At 43.3% G+C, this 23,856-nt stretch overlaps 1 protein-coding gene across 5 annotated transcripts in view; it reads left to right on the forward strand.

Annotated features, from left to right (window-relative positions):
• Positions 1–2,360: 2,360 nt before the first annotated feature.
• Positions 2,361–23,856, forward strand: part of LOC137371164 (interleukin-6 receptor subunit beta-like) — a 111,587-nt gene continuing 90,091 nt past the window's right edge. For 4 of the 5 annotated variants that reach the window (XM_068033245.1, XM_068033235.1, XM_068033272.1 and 1 more), the window contains exon 1: positions 3,559–3,784. The gene's annotated coding sequence lies outside the window, so the exon portion shown is untranslated. Of the gene's footprint in view, positions 2,504–3,558; positions 3,785–23,856 lie in introns of those variants that run through there. The other variant, XM_068033253.1, reaches the window with a different exon arrangement.

Here is a 23,856-nt window from a genome sequence, read left to right on the forward strand (position 1 = left end):
CCTGGATTGTCCCTAGTTTGCCTATGGATGGGGTTGACCTGCTCCTGGATAATGATCTGGCAGAGGTAAAGGTGGTAGTCCCCCCAGTAGTGAAAGAAAGACCGCAGGAGGTCAGAGAGACAGGGCTGTGGCAGGAGACAGTTCCCTGCAGTTTCCCTGAATGTGTAGTGGGTCAGGCCATGATCAAACCAGCTCCCCAAAGAGGAAACTGAATTGGCACCGCAGGCAAATGACCATGAGATCTTCCTGTCTGAGACTTTCCTTGGAAAGTTAGGAGACCCAGGGAATGAATTAAATGGATTTTCCCTCGCTGAGGCTCAGTGAGCCGACCCAGTATTGCGAGAGTTAGCACAGGCTGCCCAATCTGAAAGTGAAGCAGAGGGAGTCCCTGATTGCTACTTTTTAAAGAATGAGGTACTGATGAGGAAATGGAGTTCACCTCACAGACCTGAGGGCAAGGAATGCACAGTAGTTTGCCAGTTAGTGGTGCCACAGAGGTAACGGGGGGAAATAGTAAGGGCCCATGAGACTATGGTCGCTGTATATGCCGATATACGAAAGACCAGAACTTGCATAAGACAGCAACTTGACTGGCTAAAACTCCACAAAGATGTGTTGAAGTACTGCAGGAGTTGCCACATGTGCCAGGTTGAGGGGAAACCCCAACCTACAGTGAAACCTGCACCTCTAATTCCTGTACCGGTTTTAGGAGGAACCTCCGGCAGAGGGCTGGTGAACTGTAAGGGACCTCTGCCAAGAACAAAAAGGGACAGGCAGGCAAAAGTTTAGAAAGAGAAGGGGAAGAGGTGACAAAGAGGGCAGGTTAAAGGAAGTCCATGAGGAATCCCGGATGAAAGCCCCTACTGTCTGGTCAGCCAACCCTGAAAAATGTGAAAGGTTAGACCACGCATCCTCCTACATAAATGCAGACACTAGAAGCAACCCACCAGAGTTGCTAACAGCATTTACAGGAATCTGCAGAGACAAAGAGAGACCTCTAGGAGGCACAGAAACTGTGAGGGTGATGCCTCACATAGTCAAAGTGTCACAGGAGAGTGCAGTCAAGCCTGCACAAATACCTGCAGGTAGGAGTGTCCCAGGGAACAAAGGGGAGATTATCAAAGAATCTTTGCCCGCAGTCAGAGGAAAAGGAAACAACCATCCCCTGAAGTCAAAAATCTTTGCATGACTCAGAGAGTTCAGGATAGCCCCACTCACTCCTAATTCTCCTGAAAAAAATGACATCAACAGGAACAAAAACCCTAGGCAGTTATGCAATGGGCAAACTGAAAAGGGCAAATTGCCAGTAACTACCATACCTCCAGAGAAAGCTCGCCATTGTGGCCAAATGGAATTTGAGTCACTTGCTGCAATGGCTTTCAGGCAGGTTCTGAGGGTGGAGGGGTGGAGAATGTGAAAGGAGGCTGAATGTGGATCAGTAGCATCTCACAGTAATGGTGTGGAGCTAGTATTAAAAAAAGGCCCTGACAAATTTAGCAATGACTGGGACATATGCAGATTGGGTAAGGCTGTCACCCTTTCCACTGACCATAATTGTGCCATTTTAGCATCATAAGAAAAGGTGAAATGATGTTGAGCTTATAGCCCAGTATGCTAGATAAGGCCTAACCAAGGTCTTGTACAATTAGTCAGTAGTGCATTGTGGATTATTATAGCAAGCATCCTAATGTTTGATTTTCTTTTCCTACTGCCTCTCAGTATTGTGCTCAATGGACCAGCTAGTCTTCTATTAGTTTTAACAATGGCAGCAACTATGTGTGTTTATATAGTGCCTTTGACATAGAAAAACGTTCCAAGACACCATGTAATGGCAATCAGCCAAAAGTTGACACACAGCCAACAAAGGAGATATTAGAGGAGGTCACTAAAACTTTAGTCAAAGAGGGAGATTGTTAAGGAAGGTTCTAAAGGTGGAGAAGTTTCCAGACGGAATTCCAGAGTTTTCAGCCTATTAAACCAATGATGGGGGGTGGGGGTTTGTGAAGTGTCGGATGCAGAAGAGGCCAGAGCTGGAGCAACGCTGAATTATTGGAGGGTTGGCGTTCTGGAGGCCTAACAGAGATAGGCAGCAGCTAGGCCATAAAAAAATTTGAACATAAGGATATGAATTTTAAACTAGAGTCTTTGAGCCCAGCTGACTTACTGCATGATAGGACATGGGCAGCAGAGTTTTGGATGAAGTTTGTAGAACATGATGGATGCTGTAAGAGCATTGAAGTAGGCAAGTCTGGACGTGATAAAGGCATTTATGTTCATATCTCGCTGTTCATGATGCCCTGTCGTTTCTGTATAGGTGTTTTCACACGGGAGGGGAAAAGAGACAGAATTTAGACACATGGAAAGCGAAAGCGAGAGGACTTAAATGTATGAAGAAAGGGAAAACAAGAATTTAGATCTGCTAAGTCAAAATGGAGAGCCCCAGGGAAAGGAGAGTCGTGACCCATAGAGGGAAAGAAGAAGAAACAAGTTCCGCAAATGGAAGGTGGGGAAAATCAAAAGGAGGGAGAAATTCAGACTAACAGGGGTTCAGACGAGGTAAGGAAGAAGCTCAGTCAAATTGGGGAAAATTCCGACAAAGAGAAGGCAGAGAGAAAAGTTCAGACAAGGAGTAAGAAGCCCGGACACAGGAAGGAACGATAGAACTGCAGGGAGAGAATTTCAGACATGTGGAGAGAGATAGATATTAAGCCACACTGGGAAATAGAGTTCAGACACTTATGGGGATCGAGCAGGAGAGACAGAGAAAGAAAATAATAGGGAGGGAAAGAAGCAGAGATTTAGAGAGAAGTTCCGATTGGATCAGAATCACAGTTGTCTACGGATGGAGAGATAAGCCAACCATAAACAGAGGAATAGCGAGAGACCACCTCCAGATGCTTACCCATTGTTTCTCGAGACAAGGAGGCCAAAGATCAGTGAGAGAAAACAGATATTGAGAGAAGGAAATTTCAGTTACATTGTGAAACGCAAGCGAGAACCATAAATAACATAGATATACATGTATAGGGAGAGGGAGAAGAGAACCTCGTCCACAAAAACAGAGGTTGCTTACAGCCATTTACTATGAATGAATTAGCGCTTAAATGACCATTTGTAAGAACAAACTTGCAAAATATGAAAATTAAAGCATTTTACTTCAGAGGGTTTAGCGTTTTTCTCCAACAAAGGGTGCGCTCCTTAATGTCACCTGAGCTGAACGTGCCCTGGCTTCAGTTGTAGTTAACGAGGTTGATTTTTGGAGAACTACACATTTCCCATCATCAGTTCTTTATCCCCGAGGAATTTTCTTCAAATCGCTTCAATTCTAAAGCATTATCTTCATTAAGCGTCAAGTTAAAATTATTCTATCGGTTATTTCACGTCAAGGGCTGTAGGAGTTTGCGGATTTGTAAATCTGTAATAAATTAGGAAGCGAGATGTGGAAGAAGCTTCAGAACTGAGACACTGGCAGTTCAGATTCCTCAATTTTTTTCCGCAGAGCCCAGAGGTGGAATTTCCCCACACGAGTTGAGCCAAGTCATTTCCCTTGTGCCTGTACAATAATTAAGACGTTATGTAACTGCTATCTTTGACACTAAGGCTGTGTTTCCGTGATGGTTCACATCCTTATTTGCCATGCTTTGCTCACATTTTCTGCAAAAACGTTGTTTACTCGTTCTGAGCCGTTCCAAAAGTATTCTCTTGTTGGTGACTTTCCAAAGATCCTTGTTCTTGTTGCTACTTGTGCAGGTGAACGATTTGTTTTCCTTCAAAGATGACGAAGGTACTGTACTTATACTTAATAAATTAACTCATTTTTTGGGTCAGTATCTAAATAATTTTGGGCTCTAAAGAGTACAGTTGAATAATATAATGCCTTTATATGCATTCTATTTTAGTCCGTTGTGACATATCCTAAATTAGTCTTTGTTACTTTTCAGGACAACGCTGTGCTGTATTGCCCAGGTAGTGCGGATTTAGAGTGGGCAAATGTTCCCCTTACGGCAATTTTGGGGGTGCACTGATTGGAATGGCAATCTGTGTGCAGTTAAATCAGCAGTTTCCAATTACCCCTACTTCAGCGAACGGTATTATCATTCACTAATATCATGGAGTGGGGAAAGTTCAGTGCTGTATTTAATACTTAAACATGCCGTGATTTTTAATTCCTTTAGTGGGGGGGTCCACACCAGATGTTTTTCTTGAATTTGTCATGCTAATCATATAGATGAGCCCTCACTCCTTACCAGAGTGTCCAATATCTAGATAACGTAGTGAACCCAGGAGTGGAACAGAAAAGCCTTGCATCTATATTTCAACTTACTTATCCATCCTTATGTAACTTCATTCCTTAGAAAATAATAGAATACACTTTATTGGATCACTGCTTAAAGAAAGATTTACACTTATATAGTACCTTTAATGACCTCAGGATATCCCAAAGTACTTTACTGCCATTTAAGCACTTTTGAAGTGTAGCTACTGTTGCAGTGAAAGAAATGCTAATTTGTGCACATTAAGGTTCCATAAACAGCAATGAAATAAATGACTAGAGTAGATCATCTGTTTTAGGTGTTGTTTGAGAGATAAATGTTGGCCAAGAAATTGGGAGAACTTCTCCATTCTTTGAAATAGTGCTGTGGGACCTTTTTCCATCCACCTGAAAAGGCAGATGGAGCCTGGGTTTAATGTCCTTTTTATTCTTTCATGGGATGTGGGTATCACTGGCGAGGCCAGCATTTGTTGCCCATCCCTAATTGCCCTTCACAACTGAGTGGCTTGTTCGGCCATTTCAGAGGGCAGTTAAGAGTTAACCACTTTGCTGTGGGTCTGGAGTCACATGTAGACCAGACCAGGTAAGGATGGCAGATTTCCTTTCCTAAAGGGCAGTAATGAACCGGTCTTACGAGGAAAGGCTGAGGGACTTGGGGTTGTTTTCGTTGGAGAGAAGGAGGAGGAGAGGTGACTTAATAGAGACATATAAGATAATCAGAGGGTTAGATAGGGTGGATAGTGAGCATCTTTTTCCTCGGATGGTGATGGCAAACACGAGGGGACATAGCTTCAAGTTGAGGGGTGATAGATATAGAACAGATGTCAGAGGTAGTTTCTTTACTCAGAGAGTAGTAGGGGCGTGGAACGCCCTGCCTGCAGCAGTAGTAGATTCGCCAACTTTAAGGGCATTTAAGTGGTCATTGGATAGACATATGGATGAAAATGGAATAGTGTAGGTCAGATGGTTTCACAGGTCGGCGCAACATCGAGGGCCGAAGGGCCTGTACTGCGCTGTAATGTTCTAATTCTAATTCCAGATGGGTTTTTTACGACAATGATAGTTTCATGGCACCATTACTGAGACTAGCTTTCAGTTCCAGACTTTTTTATTAATTGAATTTAAATTCCACCAGTTGTGGTGGGATTTGACCCGTGTTCCCAGGACATTAGCCTGGGCCCCTGGATTACTAGTCCAGTGACCCCCGATAGCCCCTCAGACAGTGCAGCATTCCCTCAGTACTGCACTGAAGTGTCATCTTTAGATTATGTACTTAAGACTCTGGAGATCTTCTAACTCAAAGGTAAGAGTGTTGTCACTGAGCCAAGCTAGACCTTAGGCCATAAATTGCCAAACAGTCAATGAACAAATGAACAGCAGCAATATTACACTGTAGATTTACAGTAGTTTTTATGTTTAAATATCCTTTATTGGAAGATAGAAAATAACAGTGGAAATGCCTGTGCTAAACTTCAGTATAAACTGGACCAGACACAGTACCCGAATAATAACCTTAAGTAGTATTTCATTTCTGACCTTTTACAGAACCTCTGTGGCCTATCTCTAGCTTTCTATTTGCTTCAGATGGACCACGAAATTGGACTAAAACTAGCTGAGATATCTTCTTTGGTCTCCTTATCTCGAGAGACAATGGGTAAGCGCCTGGAGGTAGTCAGTGGTGTGTGGAGCAGCGCCTGGAGTGGCTATAAAGGCCAATTCTAGAGTGACAGGCTCTTCCACAGGTGCTGCAGAAAAATTTGTTTGTCGGGGCTGTTACACAGTTGGCTTTCCCCTTGCGCCTCTGTCTTTTTTCCTGCCAACTACTAAGTCTCTTCGACTCGCCACACTTTAGCCCCGCCTTTGACAAAGACATCTAGATGTGTATCTCTTAAACTCAAATAAAGCTGCCAATTCAACACTAAAATAAAAACAAAATACTGAGGATGCTGGAAAGCAAATAAAAACAGGAAGTGCTGGAAATACTCAGCAGTTCTGACTCAGTTCTGATGAAAGGTCACAGACCTGAAATGTTAACACTGTTTCTCTCTCCAAAGATGCTGCCAGACCTGCATCTTTGGAGAGAGAAACAGTGTTAACATTTCAGGTCTGTGACCTTTCATCAGAACTGAGTCAGAACTGTTGAGTATTTCCAGCACTTTCTGTTTTTACTGAAAATTCAATATATATTTAAATAAAAACCATTGGTTGCTTTTATTTAAACTAACTGACTTGCCATTCCCTTAGATACCTGTTGCAGACATAGGGGTGATTTTCATCCCCATTTTCGGGCAAGTGTGGTGTTCTAGCACAAGGAAACTTGGAGTATAGAACTTATCATCCTATTCCCGCTGACATCCAAGCTATTGTCATCTTGGTGGAATCCTTGAAATGAGCGGCTCCAGTGGGTGCCTCAGTAGCCCATGTAAAGTGGGGCCCTATGATGTCAACCTATAAGGTCGGTTCTGGTGCTAATGCATATTATGCTGGGTCATTTGCGATTAAATTTGGTTTTAAGCTTGATATATATTTTAACAGAAAAAAGGCAATAACATGATGCATTTGTTCAAGACATACTCTGAAGATAGTGAACATTTCAAATGAGAAAATCATGTCCAGAAAGAGTAATAACACAATTGCATTTTAATATGTATCTCAAGTCTGAGTTGATGAAGTACAGAGTGTGCATTATACATAGAGCTGCAAGTTTATATGAATAAAAACCTAAGGAAGAAAGATACAGTGGAAAAGTGTAATCTTCCTTATCCACAACTAAAAAGTTGTGTACATAGCATCAGTGTTCACTTTTAGCATTTTTTTTCTATATGTGAAAGTATAGAAAACAAAAGAGTAATATTCAGACCCTTAACTTAGTAAGAATGCAGGGAAGGAAGGACAAACCAGTCTTTTGGGGAAACTAGAAGTGAAATGAATGCATGAGTTTGGTTATAATTGGAGAACAATATGAGACCAAGAAAAAATGGATGAATATAGTTTTGGAAACGGCCTGAAAGGAAAAATCTGTAAAACAAGAAAACACAGATCCCAAACCATATGTTTATATTTAAATTCTCCCTACTATATGCTTCTGTTTAACAGGCAGACTTCTGTTATTACCACTACTATAATCCCAAAAGTAGTAAAGGTTGCAGAAAGGTGTTGGAGCCAAAGCTTCCTATTAGCAATGTATGAAAAGTTGTGTTGTGAAATATTTCCACTTGGGTTGAAGTTTTGTACACTATTCCCATGTTGAATTAGATGTTACTAGTCACTGAAATGCTTATACCTTTTTGTAATACCTTTACTATAACGAATCATTTTCTGCTTTAACAAGAAATGAGTCCAAGACAAAGGGACTTGCTACTACCAGCCAAACTGTCTCATTTAAATTGTCTGAATTGGACTTCTATATGTCACTTTGTTTAGGCAAACTAGAATACATTATCCTCAGCTTCTTGCATCCGACTCCTGTGTGAAAGAATGTCTTGATTAACTTGGCTTCCTAGGTTTTATCGAGGTGTTAGTGTAGCATAAATTAAGATTTACGATAAAAGCATCTGAAATGATTAAATTCCAACATGTACATATTTATGCTGGAAAATAGCTTAAAGATGCACTAACATATAGTTAAAGACCAAGCAACTTCCCCAACAGTTGACCAAGTGTGCAAAATTATTGCAGAGAATTTTAGGGTGAAAAAGATGCAACTTAGCAAAGGGCCATAAAGATAACAAAACTGTGGACAAGGATAGAAATTGACATAAGACTGACAGATAAAGTACAATACTGCTTTAATAAAAGGATTAGGATAATGGACAATGTAGAAATGGAGCAATAAGACATAATGAAACTAATGCAGAATTTACATTAATTGTGGAATTTTGTTTGTCACCAGCCTGTGGTGTGGTAGGACAATTGCACCTCTTCAACTAGAACAAGATTCAAAATTATTTTCTAATAAGTGAAATTGTTTATTCAGCATTCTGGCATTGGACTTTACTTACTTATTTAATTTTTATTGTATTTTTAAGAATATACAATCTCATTTTCTGAAGCTGTTGTACACGCAATTGTACATTCATACATATATTTAATGAAGCATAATTTTAAGAAGCCATTGTTTGAATAAGGGTATATTCACATAACTATTTTATGAGGTTCTTGTATATTTAACTTCATCATGCACGTTCTCATTTATAGTTTTTGGAATCACTGTGTATCCTGATTGCATAATGCATTGGTCCAATTGCAAGTGGTGCACCACCTTGAACAAACACCAAATGATCCTTGAGAGGGTGACCCTGTATAAAGCTGTTTAGTCTGCATGAAACAGCCCAATGATGACTGCATTTAGTCTGAAAGTTAAGAAGTTGACTAGTCCTCATTGAGGAATGATACAGGTCGATATGATCAGCACTAGGCGGGACCCTTACTACACTTATGCATTAAAATAATTGTGTCTATATTGAGAGCATCTGGAAGGATCTTTATCTCCAGTACATAGTGTTGGAGTTTCAGTAATAGAGGAGTGAGCTCTGGTAATAGGGCCTTGAAGAACTCAACAGAATAGCCATCAAACCCTGAGACTTTCTCGGTTATAGTGTTCTTTGCACTCAGCTATGCACTTTGTTTACCATGTCAGGAAGGTGGTAGTTGAAATATTCCAGTTCAAGTTAATGTTTTGATGAAATAGGAGTAGAGATATGTGGGTGCAGTGGAGGCTATGTTTGTTCATGTCCAGCAATCCAAGCAATTTCTTTTATTGCTGAAAGCTGATTTTATGTTGTGTATGAATCTTGCTTGACAAGCAGAAACCCCAAAATAAACTTGTCGGTTTCACAGGTCTTCTCAGTAGCAAATCCAGCATTTATTTTGGGATTGACGTTGACTGCATGACAGCGTGTGTCAGGAACAACTGGCACCAGCATGACTTTTTAAAACAGCTTCAGGGGAAACCTGTTCTTAGGACAGTGCCTGTACCATGCTAGAACAGTGCAGCACAGAGGGATCTGGGTGTTCTTGTGCATGAAACACAAAAAGTTAGCATGCAGGTGCAGCAAATAATTAAGAAGGCAAATTGAATTTTGGCCTTTATTGCTAGCGGGTTGGAGTTTAAAAATAGGGAAGTCTTGTTACAACTGTACAGGGTGTTAGTGAGGCCGCACCTGGAGTACTGTGTACAGTTTTGGTCCCCATATTTAAGAAAGGATATACTGGCATTGGAGGCAGCTCAAAAGAGATTCACTAGGCTGATTCCTGGGATGAAGGGGTTGACTTATCAAGAATAGCTGAACAGGTTAAGCCTTTATTCATTGGAGTTTAGAAGAATGAGTGGTGATTATTGAAATGTACAAGATTCTGAGGGGGCTGGACAGGGTAGATGTTGAGAAGATGTTTCCATGAGTGGGGGAATCTCAAACTAGGAGACATAGTTACAGAATAAGGGGACACTCATTTATAACTGAGATGGGAAGGAATTTCTTCTCTCAGAGGGTAGTGAATGTCTGGAATTCTCTCCCCAGAGAGCTGTGGAGGCTAGATCACTGAAAGTATTTAAAGAGGAGGTAGATAGATTTTTGAAATATCAGGGAGTTGAGGGCTATGAGGAGCTGGCACGAAATAGGAGTTGAGGTCTGGGGCAGATCAGCCATGACCTTATTGAATGGTGGGGCAGGCTTGAGGGGCCAAATGGCCTATTCCTGCTCCTAATTCTTATGTTCTTATGTTCTTAAAACAATGGTTCTCAAATCTTTTTGGTTGAAGGATGCCTTTTCAAAAGGTTTATTAATCTTGATCCCCTCCTATCTAATTCTTGTCCTTTCTATGTAATAAATATTCTGTTGCGAAATTAATGCAGCAATGTCATTTACCACGTGAAATGTTCATGGAATAAACAAACAGCATAAATGTGGTCAGATCAATGAAACTATTTGACAGACACAGTATCTGGTAAATTTAGTAACCTCCCTATACTATGCTCATTGGCACTTTAAACCAGTTCAGGAAATTCTGTTCCCGTGTTCAACACAAAGTCCGCAAAAATCAGGAGATTACCAGGTGGTTATTAATATTGTACGTCTTTGTGCGTCTCTTAGTGTTGCTTCATTCCCACTCCCCTTCTCACATGTGGCAGCCACACTCTGCTCCCAGTGTGTACCAAGCCTGCCTCTGGCTACTGCTCATTTGCTTGCTGTGGACCACTTCTTGCGGTCATTCATTAAAGGTCTATAGATAAAAGCAGTTAAGCTGATTTCCTTAATAAACTCCAGTTATTTTGAAAAGCCCTCTCCTCTTAAAGCCTCCAAATCTTACTCTTCAGATTATTTTATGGATCCCCTGGAATGTCTCCATGGAGCCCCAGGGGAGTTTGAGAACCACTGCACTAGAAAACAAACTTGATGGATCAAATGGCCTGTTTCTATGAGGTAACATCCTTTGGTTCTATTATTTCTATCAGGTGATTATTTGAAGGCACTGATTTTAATAATGTTACCTCAGGCGGTTACTTTACGGATATATTTGCAGGACAATGACGAAAGAGCAGAACAGTTGAAAAGGGCCGAGTGGCCTTCTGTGTTGTATCATTCCATGAAGATGTTTGCCATTTCTGTACAAATAATTTTTTGAAATTATAATGACTTCTGTTCCTCCAATTTTGTGCCCTCCTCTCCTGAAAGTGCTGGTTCATCCTTGTGTAATCTTTAGTACTTTGCCAAATTGACTATTTTCTATATCTGAGCCAAGATTTTCAAACTTCAGTGTGGGGACTTTTGCTAAAAATGATACATTTGGAGACACTGCAAATATTGACACACGCACTCCTGGGGATTCCCTATTCTAACAGCTAAAGGACAATGTCAGCTACCCAAACGGAAACAGTGACCTTTAATTTCCATGGGGTTTATCTAAATCTCTCATTATAACTTTGGTTTATCTAAATCTCTCATTATAACTTTGGGAGATCTGGTCGAACACACTGAAGAAATGACGTAAATAGCTGAAAATGTCCTTGTATGCTGTTTCTCCAGGGGGTTTTTTGAATCTCTTGCTGAAGTTATGACAGAAGATCAAGGCAACCCCTATAGAAATTCAGAGTAAATGTTTTCATTGCAGAAAGATTTAAAAAAGTATTGGCAACAGAAATAACTGACTGTAAACCATGGAATACTGAAAAATATAAAATATAGAATTACCAAGACAAATGGGAATGGCAATCCACATGTCCACAATCTATCACTGTGAACACGGCAAAGCTGAACTTCCAGCTGCTGGCACATTGCATCCCTCACCTTAGCTGATTTCCCAGAATCAAGGCACTAGCACACGTTGGGCAGGTACCTGCTTGATAAGGGGGAGTTACCTGACTGCAGAGCCATGCAGCTACTGTGGAATGCCAGCTGTGCTGGCCGAAGATTTCTCAAATTGTAAATAAGTGGCCTGTTTTCAAGTAGACTGGTTGCTTTCTAGCAACCCATCGCTTTGTAAGGAATCTAGCCTTTCCAAACTGCTACGGATCCCACTTCCACCATTATATTCCACCATAGAATATGTCTGCTTCATGCTGGTGTACATAGTGCTGGAAGCAACAGAGGGGGAACTGGCAAGAATTCCAGAAAACGACATAGAGTGTAGAGCACAGAAACAGGCTATTCGGCACAACTGGTCCATACCAGTGTTTCTGCTCCCTGAGAGTGTCCTCCCACCCCTCTTCATCACACCCCATCAGCACAACCTCATTCCTTTCTTCCTTATATGTTTATTTGACTTCCACTTAACTGCTAGATAAATGAATTACATCATCCCATCAGTCCTGCTTCTTGCACTGAAGCTCACTTGGAAGTTAGGGGAGGGGTAGGATGGTTGACACATGAAGCGCAGATCCCCGCATTTGGTAGAAATGCTGACAGATGTCAAATGGAAAAGACCCAGTGGAATCAGGTCCTGTCCCAATTTCTATCTCTGCATGGCCCCATACATCCCAAACATGGTGTGCTTACTCATGCAGGCCAAGGCCCACCCCGACCAATTACCGCCCCATCAGTCTACTTTTAATCATCAGTAAAGTGATAGATGGTGTCATTGGCAGTGCTATTTAGCGGCACTTCCTTAGCAATAACCTGCTCATTGATGCTCAGTTTGGGTTCCAACAGGGCCACTCAGCTCCTGACCTCATTACAGCCTTGGTTCAAACATGGACAAAAGAGCTGAACACAAGAGGTGAGGTGAGAGTGACTGCCCTTGACATCAAAGCGGTATTTGATGGAGCATGGCATCAAGGAGCACTAGCAATACTGGAGTCAATGGGAATCAGGGGGAAAACTCTCTGCTGGTTGGAGTCATACCCAGTGCAAAGGAAGATGGCTGTGGTTGTTGATGGTCAATCATCTCAGCTCCAGGACATCACTGCAGGATTTCCTCAGGGTAGTGTCCTAGGCCCAACAATCTTCAGCTGCTTCATCAATGACCTTCCTTCAATCATAAGGTCAGAAGTAGGGATGTTCGCTGATGATTGCACATTGTTCAGCATCATTCGCGACTGCTCAGATACTGAAGCAGACTGCGTCCAAATGCAACAAGACCTGGACAACATCCAGGCTTGGACTGATAAGTGGCAGTAACATTCAAAGAACAAAGAACAAAGAACAGTACAGCACAGGAGCAGGCCATTCGGCCCTCCAAGCCTGCGCCGATCTTGATGCCTGCCTAAACTAAAACCTTCTGCACTTCCGGGGACCGTATCCCTCTATTCCCATCCTATTCATGTATTTGTCAAGATGCCTCTTAAACATTGCTATCGTACCTGCTTCCACCACCTCCCCCGGCAGCAAGTTCCAGGCACTCACCACCCTCTGTGTAAAGAACTTGCCTCGCACATCCCCTCTAAACTTTGCCCCTCTCACCTTAAACCTATGTCCCCTAGTAACTGACTCTTCCACCCTGGGAAAAAGCTTCTGACTATCCATTCTGTCCATGCCGCTCATAACTTTGTAAACCTCTATCATGTCGCCCCTCCACCTCCGTCGTTCCAGTGAAAACAATCCGAGTTTATCCAACTTCTCCTCATAGTTAATGCCCTCCAGACCAGGCAACATCCTGGTAAACCTCTTCTGTACCCTCTCCAAAGCCGCCACGTCCTTCTGGTAGTGTGGTGACCAGAATTGCACGCAATATTCTAAGTGTGGCCTAACTAAAGTTCTGTACAGCTGCAGCATGACTTGCCAATTTTTATACTCTGTGCCCCAACCGGTGAAGGCAAGCATGCCGTATACCTTATTGACTACCTTATCCACCTGCGTTGCCACTTTCAGTGACCTGTGGACCTGTACACCCAGATCTCTCTGCCTGTCAATACTCCGAAGGGTTCTGCCATTTACTGTATACTTCCCACCTGCATTAGACCTTCCAAAATGCATTGCGTCACATTTGTCCGGATTAAACTCCATCTGCCATTTCTCCGCCCAAGTCTCCAACCGATCTATATCCTGCTGTATCCTCTGACAATCCTCATCACTATCCGCAACTCCACCAACCTTTGTGTCGTCCGCGAACCTATTAATCAGATCCCACCAGGCCCTGGGGACATATCTGCCTTAATGCTTTGCAAATCACCCAACACCTCCTCCTTTTTGATAATGAGATGACTGAGACTATCTACACTCCCTTCCCTAGGCTCATCATCCACCATGTCCTTCTCTTTGCTGAATACTGATGCAAAGTATTCATTTAGTACATCGCCCATTTCCTGTGGCTCCACACATAGATTCCTTTCTCTGTCCTTGAGTGGGCCAACCCTTTCCCTGGTTACCCTCTTGCTCTTTATATACGTATAAAAAGCCTTGGAACTTTCCTTAATCCTGTTTGCCAATGACATCTCATCACCCCTTTTAGCCCTCCTGATTCCTTGCTTAAGTTCCTTCCTACTGTCTTTATATTCCTCAAGGGATTCGTCTGTTCCTAGCCTTCCAGTCCTTATGAATGCTTCCTTTTTCTTTTTGACGAGGCTCACAATATCCCGTGTTATCCAAGGTTCCCGAAACTTGCCAAACTTATCCTTCTTCCTCACAGGAACATACTGGTCCTGGATTCTAATCAACTGACATTTGAAAGACTCCCACATGTCAGATGTTGATTTACCCTCAAACAGCCGCCCCCAATCTAAATTCTTCAGTTCCTGCCTAATATTGTTATAATTAGCCTTCCCCCAATTTAGCACCTTCACCCGAGGACTACTCTTATCCTTATCCACACGTACCTTAAAACTTATGGAATTATGGTCACTGTTCCCGAAATGCTCCCCGACTGAAACTTCGACCACCTGGCCGGGCTCATTCCCCAATACCAGGTCCAGTATGGCCCCATCCCTAGTTGGACTATCTACATACATATTATTTCAAGAAGCCCTCCTGGATGCTCCTTACAAATTCTGCCCCAAAGAAGACCCTAGCCCTAAGTGAGTCCACATAAATCTTTGAGCCTCAGAGGAATGTCGACCAGGACACCAGGAGAAGTTTAAAATAGTGTAGTGGGATCTTTTACATCTACCCAACAAGGCAAACAGGGCCTCCATTTAACTTCTCATCCAAAAGACAGCAGCTCTGATGGTATAGAAATCCTTCAGCATTGCACTGGATTGGCAGCCTAGATTTTGTGTTCATGTCCATGGAATGGGACTTGAACCCACAACCATCTGGCTCAGAGATGAGAGTGCTACTATCTTAGCCAAGCTAATACTATTGTTGGAATGCATGACTATAAACAGGATTCAGACACTGAGGGCAGAATCTTTTCACATTAGATAATAAAAACAGAAAATGCTGGAAATACTCAGCATCTTTGGAGAGAGAAACAAAGTTAACATTTCAGGTTTGTGACCTTTCATCAGGACTGGGAAAAGTTAGAAATATAATAGTGTTTGGTGTGCAAGTGACAGGGGGCATGGTGGGAAGAAGAACAACAGGGAAGGTCTGTGATAGAGTGGAGGGTGGGGAGAGTAAATGACGAAAATTTTCATGGTACAGAGCCAAAGGGTGTGTTAATGGGACAAGTAAAGAAACAAAAGATATGTCTAGAGGAGGTGTGAATGGCAGGATCCTGAATAGTTGCCATCCAAAAGCAAAGAAAAGGAACAACGAATACAGAACGCTAAATTGAAAGAATTGCAAGTAAATCACTGTTTCACCTGGAAGGAGTGTTTAGGGCCTTGGACGGTGAGAAAGGAGGAGGTAAAAGGGCAGTGGTTGCATCTCTTGCACTTGCATGGAAAGCTGCCGTGGTAAGGAGAGGGGGTGTTGGGGTTGTTTGAGGAGTGGACCAGGGTAGTGCAGAGGGAATAGTCCCTTCAGAATGCTGAAAGGGGAGGGGAGGGGGAGATGTGTTTGGTGGTGGCATCATGCTGGAAATGGCAGAGGATGATCTATTGAATACGGTTGGGTGGAAGGTGAGGAAAAGGGAATCCTATTGTGGTCTGAGAGGGACGGAAGGGGTGAGAGCAGAACTGTGTGAAATAGAATGGATATCATCAAGGGCTCTGTCAACCACAGTCGGGGGGATTCCTCAGTTGAGGAAAAAGGAAGACATATTGAAACCACTAGTATGAAAGGGTGCAGTGTCCAAACAGATGTAACGGAGATGGAGAAACTGGAAGAATGGAATAGAGGCCTTACAGGAAGCGAGGTGTGAGGAAGTATAGGCAAGGTCACTGCTGGTACAATGGGAATATTTTTGGGTCCGAAACCTACACTGATTTGCTGACCTTGCTGTTGCTCTTTCCCAGAGCAAGCTAATTATCATAAAAGCAAAATACTGCAGATGCTGGAAATCTGAATTAAAAACAGAAAAATGCTGGAAATACTCTGCAGGCCAGGCAGCATCTGTGGAGAGAGAAGCAGAGTCAGTGACCTTTCATTAGAATTATCATCCCACTTCTGGAACAGTCAAAGCAAGGCTTTCTAGTTAAAGGGACCATGGCATGGTTTAAAATGGCTCACCAGCACTCGGATTTTGGAGGCTACTGAAATTACAGGAATGGAGGGTCGACCTGATAAGGCTGCTCTCCGGATCTCTCACTCTTACCTGGAGGTCCCGCTGTGGGGCCTGAGGGGCTGCAGTGAGGGGATCTTTCCCAATGATGGGAGGAAGACACAACCTCTCCAAGCAGGGGTGGATGTAAGTGGCTGAGGAAGTCAGCTGCAGAAGTGTGGTACCTACAACCTAGAGACAGAGCACCAAGTGGATCCAGGAGATTGTGGCATAGTGGTAATACAACTGAAATAGTAATCCAAAGAGCTAGGCTAAAACCCTGGAGGCATAGGTTCAAATCCCACCATGGCAGCTTGTGGAATTTAAAATCAGTTAATTAATAAAAATCTCATTAATTGTGCCATGAGGCGATCATCGATTGTCATAAAATTCCATCTGGTTCATTAATGTCCTTTAGGGAATGGAAATCTACCATCCTTACCTGGTCTGGCCTATATGTGACTCCAGAAGCAAAACAATGTGGTTGCCTCTTAACTGCCCTCTGAAATGGCCGAGCAAGCAACTCAGTTCAAGGGCAATTAGAGATGGGCAACAAATGCTGGCCTTGTCAGTGATGCCCACATCCCATGAAAGAATAAAAAACCTCATGAAGGTGTGAGTGGCATAACAGTTTCAGGTGCCATGCACCACAATCTGACTTGCACAGCATCCTCCTGCAAAGGATGCCTCAGGACACCTTACAAGTCCACTCATTCCTCTCTCTCCAGGCACCTCACATCCCCATCTGAGCAGCTAGCACTCACACTAACCCTCAGCCTATTGCCCTCTCACACTCATGCCTCACAGTGATCCTTCATAAATGGTGTCCTTCGCACAAGTCTTACGAACACTCACACCTCTCTGCTTTCCCTTCTTGCAGGAGAAGACAGCATGCAACCTGGTGAGAGGCAGAGACCAGGTTAGGGGAGAAAGGGGGAGATTTGATGTGGGTGCTGGCCCTCCATTAACAAGCATCGTGAGGACCACGGCAATGCTTGCCTACCTGATCCACTAGCAAGGTGATCTTGTTCCAAGAGGCTGCAGATGCCAGCAGCAACCTGCTGTGAAATTCTGAGTCTCCTGAGGCACTGGTATTCAGGCAAGTTGAGAGAGCTGATCCTCTCTCTGCCTGTAGACCCTGTGTCAGGGGTCTCATCTTCCAGCTGGATCTTGGTGTCCATCCCATCTGCCCACCCCATATGTGGAGGGGCATGCAGCTGATAAGGCAGCTGGTGGTGTTGCTCCTGGTACTATTGGAGTAGTTGGCAGTGGTGTGGGCTCTGCTCTTGCTCCTCAGCAGAGGTGGAAGGTGGAGCTGCATAAGCTGCTTCCACACTATGGTAAAGGCTGTCAGCAGGGAAGTGTAGTTAAAGGGGAGTGAATTGCTACACAGCTGAAGTGCCTTCCAAGAAGTTGTCAATCACCTGTCAAGCAGTGAAAGCACTCTCTGAGAGAAGTGCTTTGAACAGCAGCATCTCAATGGCCATGACTGGTGCTCCTCAGTGTAACTGATCAAAGACTGCACAGCTTGTCAGTTTCTCTGAAGAAGCTCTTCCAACTGTGCAATTATCTCTGTGACCATGGTGAGGTGCAGGCACAGCATGGAAGCTGAGCACTGTTAGGAAAGAAGGAATTCATTGCTAAGAAGATTCATAGAGTCACAGTGTTATTATGGCTCAGAAGGAGGCCCTTCAGCCCATGACGTTCATGCCAGCTTTCTGCAGAGAAATCCAGTCCAATTCCCCTGTTCTATCCCTGTAGCCCTGCAAGTTTATTTCCTTCATGTCCATCCAATTTCCTTTTGAAACCATTCATCATCTCTGCTTCCACTACCCTCATAGACGGCACGTTCCAGGTCAATACCACTTGCTGAGTAAAAAAATACTGTTTCCTCACATTCCCCCTGCAGCTTTTGCCCAAAACGTTAAACTTATGTCCCCTAATCTTTGTACCATCAACTAATAGGAATAGAATTTCTTTGTCTACCTTATCTAAACCTGTCATAATCATACACATCTCTAATTAATCTCCCCTCAATCTCCTTTGCTTCAAGGGGAACAATCCCAGCTTCTCCAACCTAACCTTGTAGCTAAAATCCCTCCTCCCTCGAACCATTCCAGTAAATTTCCCTTTCCCTTCTTAATTGGTTCTTACGGCTCTTTATTGCCTTTCCAATCACCTCAATTGCTTTCCTGCCAAATGCACGAGGGTTCCCCACTGGACTCGCAACCCGCTCCAGACATCACAGGAAGACCATGTGTTGATTGGCTGGTGGGTATTGTAGCTTTGTTTCCCTTTCTCCAAAGTTAGGGAGTTAGTCTAAGCAGCTGGAAAATTGAACATTTCAATTTAAAAGAAAAAGTAAGGTTTAAGTAAAACATTCAGTGAACTTCACTAGGTTTAAGTGACATCAGCAGTAGGGAAGTGAGTAGCTGGTGAGTCTTTCTTTTTAAGCAGTAAGGTTTATTAGTAGTAGTAAGGTTTATTATCTAATAGAGAGAGGAACATCCAAAATGACTGGTGGATTGCACTTGCGGAAAAAACTCAACTGTATGCTGATACTGGCACCATAAGAAGTTTCTATGAAACACTAAAATTTGTCTGTGGACCATCATATCAAACCCAAAACCACCTCAGGAGTGCCGATAGCAAGACGCTACACACCGACAAGGAGTCAGTCCTGGATCGCAGGTCGAGCACTTTGAAACTCTCTCCAGTGCCACGTGTACAGTGCATGATGCTGCCATCAATCGCATCAGATAACAGCCTGTCAAAGAAGAACTGGATGAGAGCCCAACTCTGGAGGAAACTGTAACCTCCATCAACCAGATGAAGAACAACAAAGCCCCCAGAGCCGATGGAATTCCACCCAAAGCCTTGAAGCATGGTGGCCCTGCCCTATAGACCAAGCTGCATGAGCTTTTCATGGCTTGCTGGGAACAGGGCAGGATTTCACAGGATCTTTGTGATGCTGTTTTCATATCCTTGTACAAAAACAAAGGAGAAAAATCAGACTGCTCCAATTACCATGGGATCACCCTCCTTTCTATTGCTGGGAAGATCCTGGCTAGAATACTTCTGAACAGGCTTGTGCCTACCATTGTGGATGAAAACCTCCCGGAGAGCCAGTGTGGTTTCAGAGCAAACAGAGGCACCACAGACATGGTATTTGCACTCAGACAATTACAAGAAACGTGTTGTGAGCCAAACAAAGGCCTGTACATCACTTTCGTAGACCTCACCAATGCATTCGACACTGTGAGCAGAGATGGACTTCGGAAAATCCTTGTAAAACTTGAATTTCCCCCCCCAGGTTCCTGGCCACGGTGAAGCAATTTCATGAAAATCAGTACGGACAAGTCAAGCAAAACAACGACCTCTTGAGTCCCTTCTGTATCTCCAATGGCGTGCAGCTGGCCCCAACCCTATTCACTATCTTTTTCAGCATGATGATGCAGCAGGCAACGGAAGACCTAAAGGAGAGAGTTTATGTATGCTTCTGGACTGATGGAGGCCTTTTCAACCTTAGGTGTCTTCAGGCTCACACAAAGACACAAGAAAAACTCATCTGTGAACTTCTTTTCGCCAATGACTGTGCTCTGCTGGCCCGGTCAGACCTGCAACGTTTAGCAATACATTTTTCCGAGGCGGCACAACTCTTCAGACTAAAAATCAGTTTAAAGAAAACTGAAGTCCTGCATCAGCCTGCACCCCAAGAAGAATATAGACCACCAAGCATTGTCATCGAGGGAACCGAGCTGAATGCCGTCAAGCAATTTACTTATTTGGGGAGTGTCATCTCGTTTGATGCCACCATAGACAAGGAAGTGGACAAAAGCTCTCAAAAGCAAACAGTTCATTCGGCAGACTCTACAAATGATAGTGAAGCAACCACAGCCTCAAAGCAAAGACCAAACTCAAAGTGTACAAAGCTGCAGTCCTCACCACCTTTTTGTATGGTGTTGAGTCATGAGTCCTATACTGCCATCATGTATGCCTTCTAGAGCGCTTCCATCAGCGCTGCCTCCGCAGCATCCTCAGTATCTGCTGGCTGGAACACATCACAAACATTGAAGTCCTGGAAACAGCCAACATCACTAGCATCAAGGCCATCCTCCTGCAAATCCAACTGCGTTGGGCGGGTCATGTTACCCGGATGGACGACAGTCGCCTGCCCAAGATCATGTTGTATGGAGAGCTGACCACTGGTAAAAGGAACAGAGAGGCTCCACACAAATGTTTCAAGGACTCTCTGAAGAAGTCCCTCTCTGTGTGCCACATCGACCATTGCCAGTGGGAAGTGCAGGCCATAGCTCATGATGCCTGGAGATGCTACATCAGGAGGGCCAGAGACACCTTTGAGACTGAGCAAAGAACCAGCGTGAAAGAAAAAAGGAGTAGAAGGATAGATTCAATTGCCTCCAGCAGCAACTACACCTTCACTTGTACCCACTGTGGGAGAATCTGTCGGTCACGGATAGGCTTTACTAGCCACCAGCGGGCCTGCAACTGATGAATACAACCTTGCCAAAATCTTCGTCCATGAAGAAATGCCAAGAGGAAGAAGATAGAGGAATGGCAGGGCAGCTCCATCCTCTTGAGTTTACATCCTGTGCTATGTGGGAACTCTGGGACACTTCTCATGACCTGGATAACCATATGTCATCAGTTGCAGCAGCTCGTGCTCCGGGTTTCAGAGGAGGAGCAGCAGCTGGTGTCACTGTGGCGCATCCTTGAGGTTGAGCATTTCATGGATAGCACATTTATAGATGTGGTCACTCCGCAGCTTAAGAGTATTTAGGGAGAGGGGAAATGGGTGACCACCAGACAGTTGAGAAGAAACAGGCAGGTAGTGCAGGAGTCCCCTGAATGCATCTCACTCTCCAACCAGTATTCAGTTCTGAATACTGATGGAAGTGATGGTTTATCTGGGGAGTGCAGCCAGAGCCAAGTCCCATAGCACCAGGGGTGGCTCAGCTGTAAAGGGGTGGTGGTGGGGATGGAGGGGGGGGGGTCACAAAGAAGACTGGAAGAGCCATAGTAATTGGAGATTCGATAGGGGAACAGACAGACGCTTCTGTGGGCACAGATGTGAATCCAGCATGGTGTGTTGCCTCCATGGTGCCAGGGTCAAGAATGTCACTGAACAGCTGCAGAGCACCCTGAGGAGGGAGGGTGAACAGCCAGCAGTCGTGGTCCACATCGGTACCAACGACACAGGTAGAAAGATCGATATGGCCCTGCAGTCAGAATTTAGGGAGCTAGGTCAGAAATTGGCAAGCATGATCTCAAAAGTAGTAATCTGCAGATTACTCCGAGTACCACGCACAAATGAGTATAGAGATAATAAAGTAGATGAATGTGTGGCTGGAACGATGGTGCAGGAGAGAGGGCTTAAGATACCTTGGACATTGGGACCAGCTCATGGGGAGATGGGACCTGTACAAGCCAGATGGGTTGCACCTGAATAGAGCCAAGACCAATTTCCTTGCGAGGTGATTTGCTAATGCCATTAGGGAGGGTTTAAACTAACTTGGCCGGGGTGTGGGAACCAGGAGGTAATATTAGAGAGGTATACCAAGGTGCACATAACACTGGGAGAGACAGATAGCATCAGAGTAGGAAATAGTAAGTTATTAAGTGAGGGGGAAAGTAATAAAGTCCACATTGTGGTTACTATGCATGCATGTGAATGTGCAGAGTATCGTAAATAAGATTGGTGAGTTGCACATGCAGATAGCCACATAGAAATATGATGTTGTAGCTATAATGGAGACCTGGCTCAAAGGAGGGAAGGATTGGGTATTAAACATTCCTGGGTACGAGATGTTCAAAGATAGGAAAGGAAGGAAAGGGGAAGGGGTGGCAGTATTGATTAGGGAGAATATTGCAGTGCTGGAGAGAGAGAGGATGTCCCAGAGTGGTCAACGCAGAATCTATTTGGCTAGAGCTAAGGAACAAAAAAAGTGCAATTACATTGCTAGTCTATAGATAAGCAATTAGTGGGAAAGATGTAGAGGAACAAATTTGCAAGGACATTAAAGAGAGGTGCAAGAATTATACAATAGTTATAGTGGGGGACTTTAATCTGAATATAGACTGGGATAGTCGTAGTGTAAAAGGTAGGGAGGGGCAAGAGTTCCTAGAGTGTGTTCAGGAGAATTTTCTACAGCATTATGTTTCCAGTCCAAAGTGAAAGGAGGCATTGCTGGATAAGGTTCTAGGGAATTATGTGGACCAGGTATAAATACTTTGGTAATCTCATTGTATCTTTGAGGTATTTGGCACTTTGGCCAGAAAGATAATCAATTTGACGCCACATGTTGCATTTCATGGTAAGGAATCTAACTTGCACTTTTACAATAGGGTAAAATTTCTGGCAAAAGAATTTGTTTCAGGACTGAATGTAGGTACTTATTCACCACTCCTAGAACTGGATTTTTGAGTAACTCTAGTTTTAAAAGTACAGCATAATCACCATGTAAATATCATTAGGTTTGTGCTTGTTAAAATAATTTAGTATAAGTGTACTGCATTGGTTTACATTCTTTTCATGGTAGATAGAATGAAGTAGAAAACTTAAGATTCAATATCTTCAAAATATTGTTATTATTGTTATTTTCTTTGCTTTCTTTCTGTCTCCTGAAGCTGGTGTTTGATGCTATGTTTTGAATCAAAATTCATTGGTAGCCATTTACTAAAATGCCAAAGTGAGCATTCTTTATTTGTGAGTTTAGATAATAAGTGTAAGAGGGTGATTGAGCCTGATGTCCTCACTCAACATCCACAAGGACACACTTTCCAATCAGATCCATAAAATAATGACCAGCAGTTGAAACCCTTGTTGATCTTTCTCTGGGAACTCCCTAGCTCAGCAGGTGCTGGGATTAATTATAGTATCTCTACTGTCAGCTTAGTTGTGTTTGTAGCACTGTTACCTCTAAATCAGAAGATTGTGGATTCAAGACCCACTCCAGAGACTTGAGCACAAAATCTAGGTTGACACTCCAGTGCAGTACTGAGCGAATGCGCAGTGTTAGAGCTGCTGTCTTTTGGATAAGAAGTTAAATCAAGACCTCATTTGCCCTCTCAGGTAGACGTAAAATTCCATTGCGCTATTTTGAAGAACATAGTGTTATGAATGAGGCGGGAGGAGTGCACTGTTAATTCAGTCCCACTTCTCCACAAGTCACAACATATATTTACATTTTCCCAGTTACCGATACAGTCAATCATTAAGTCTATTTTCATCCCTGATAAAACACACCGACCAGGTTTCTTCAATGAGCAACAAAATTATCCATTTATTATAACCAAGTCTTAACCAATAATAAAGTAACATACACACAAATTGAAATATTAAAGCTCCTTATTTATCCTCACCCTCACACACACACATACATACACATCGGTTAACCAGGAAAAATACAAGGATTTTTGTCTGCAGCTGTTACAAAGAAATAGAAGGAATAAAAAAAAACACTTAGGCTGAAAGGAAGGAAGTACTTTGTTTTAGTTACGCAGCCCAAAGGTGTCAATGGCTGTCAATAGAACAGTTCTTTCCAGGC

This window comes from Heterodontus francisci, chromosome 1 (genome assembly GCF_036365525.1).
Source record: "Heterodontus francisci isolate sHetFra1 chromosome 1, sHetFra1.hap1, whole genome shotgun sequence".
In the NCBI taxonomy this organism is placed as follows: Eukaryota; Metazoa; Chordata; class Chondrichthyes; order Heterodontiformes; family Heterodontidae; genus Heterodontus; species Heterodontus francisci.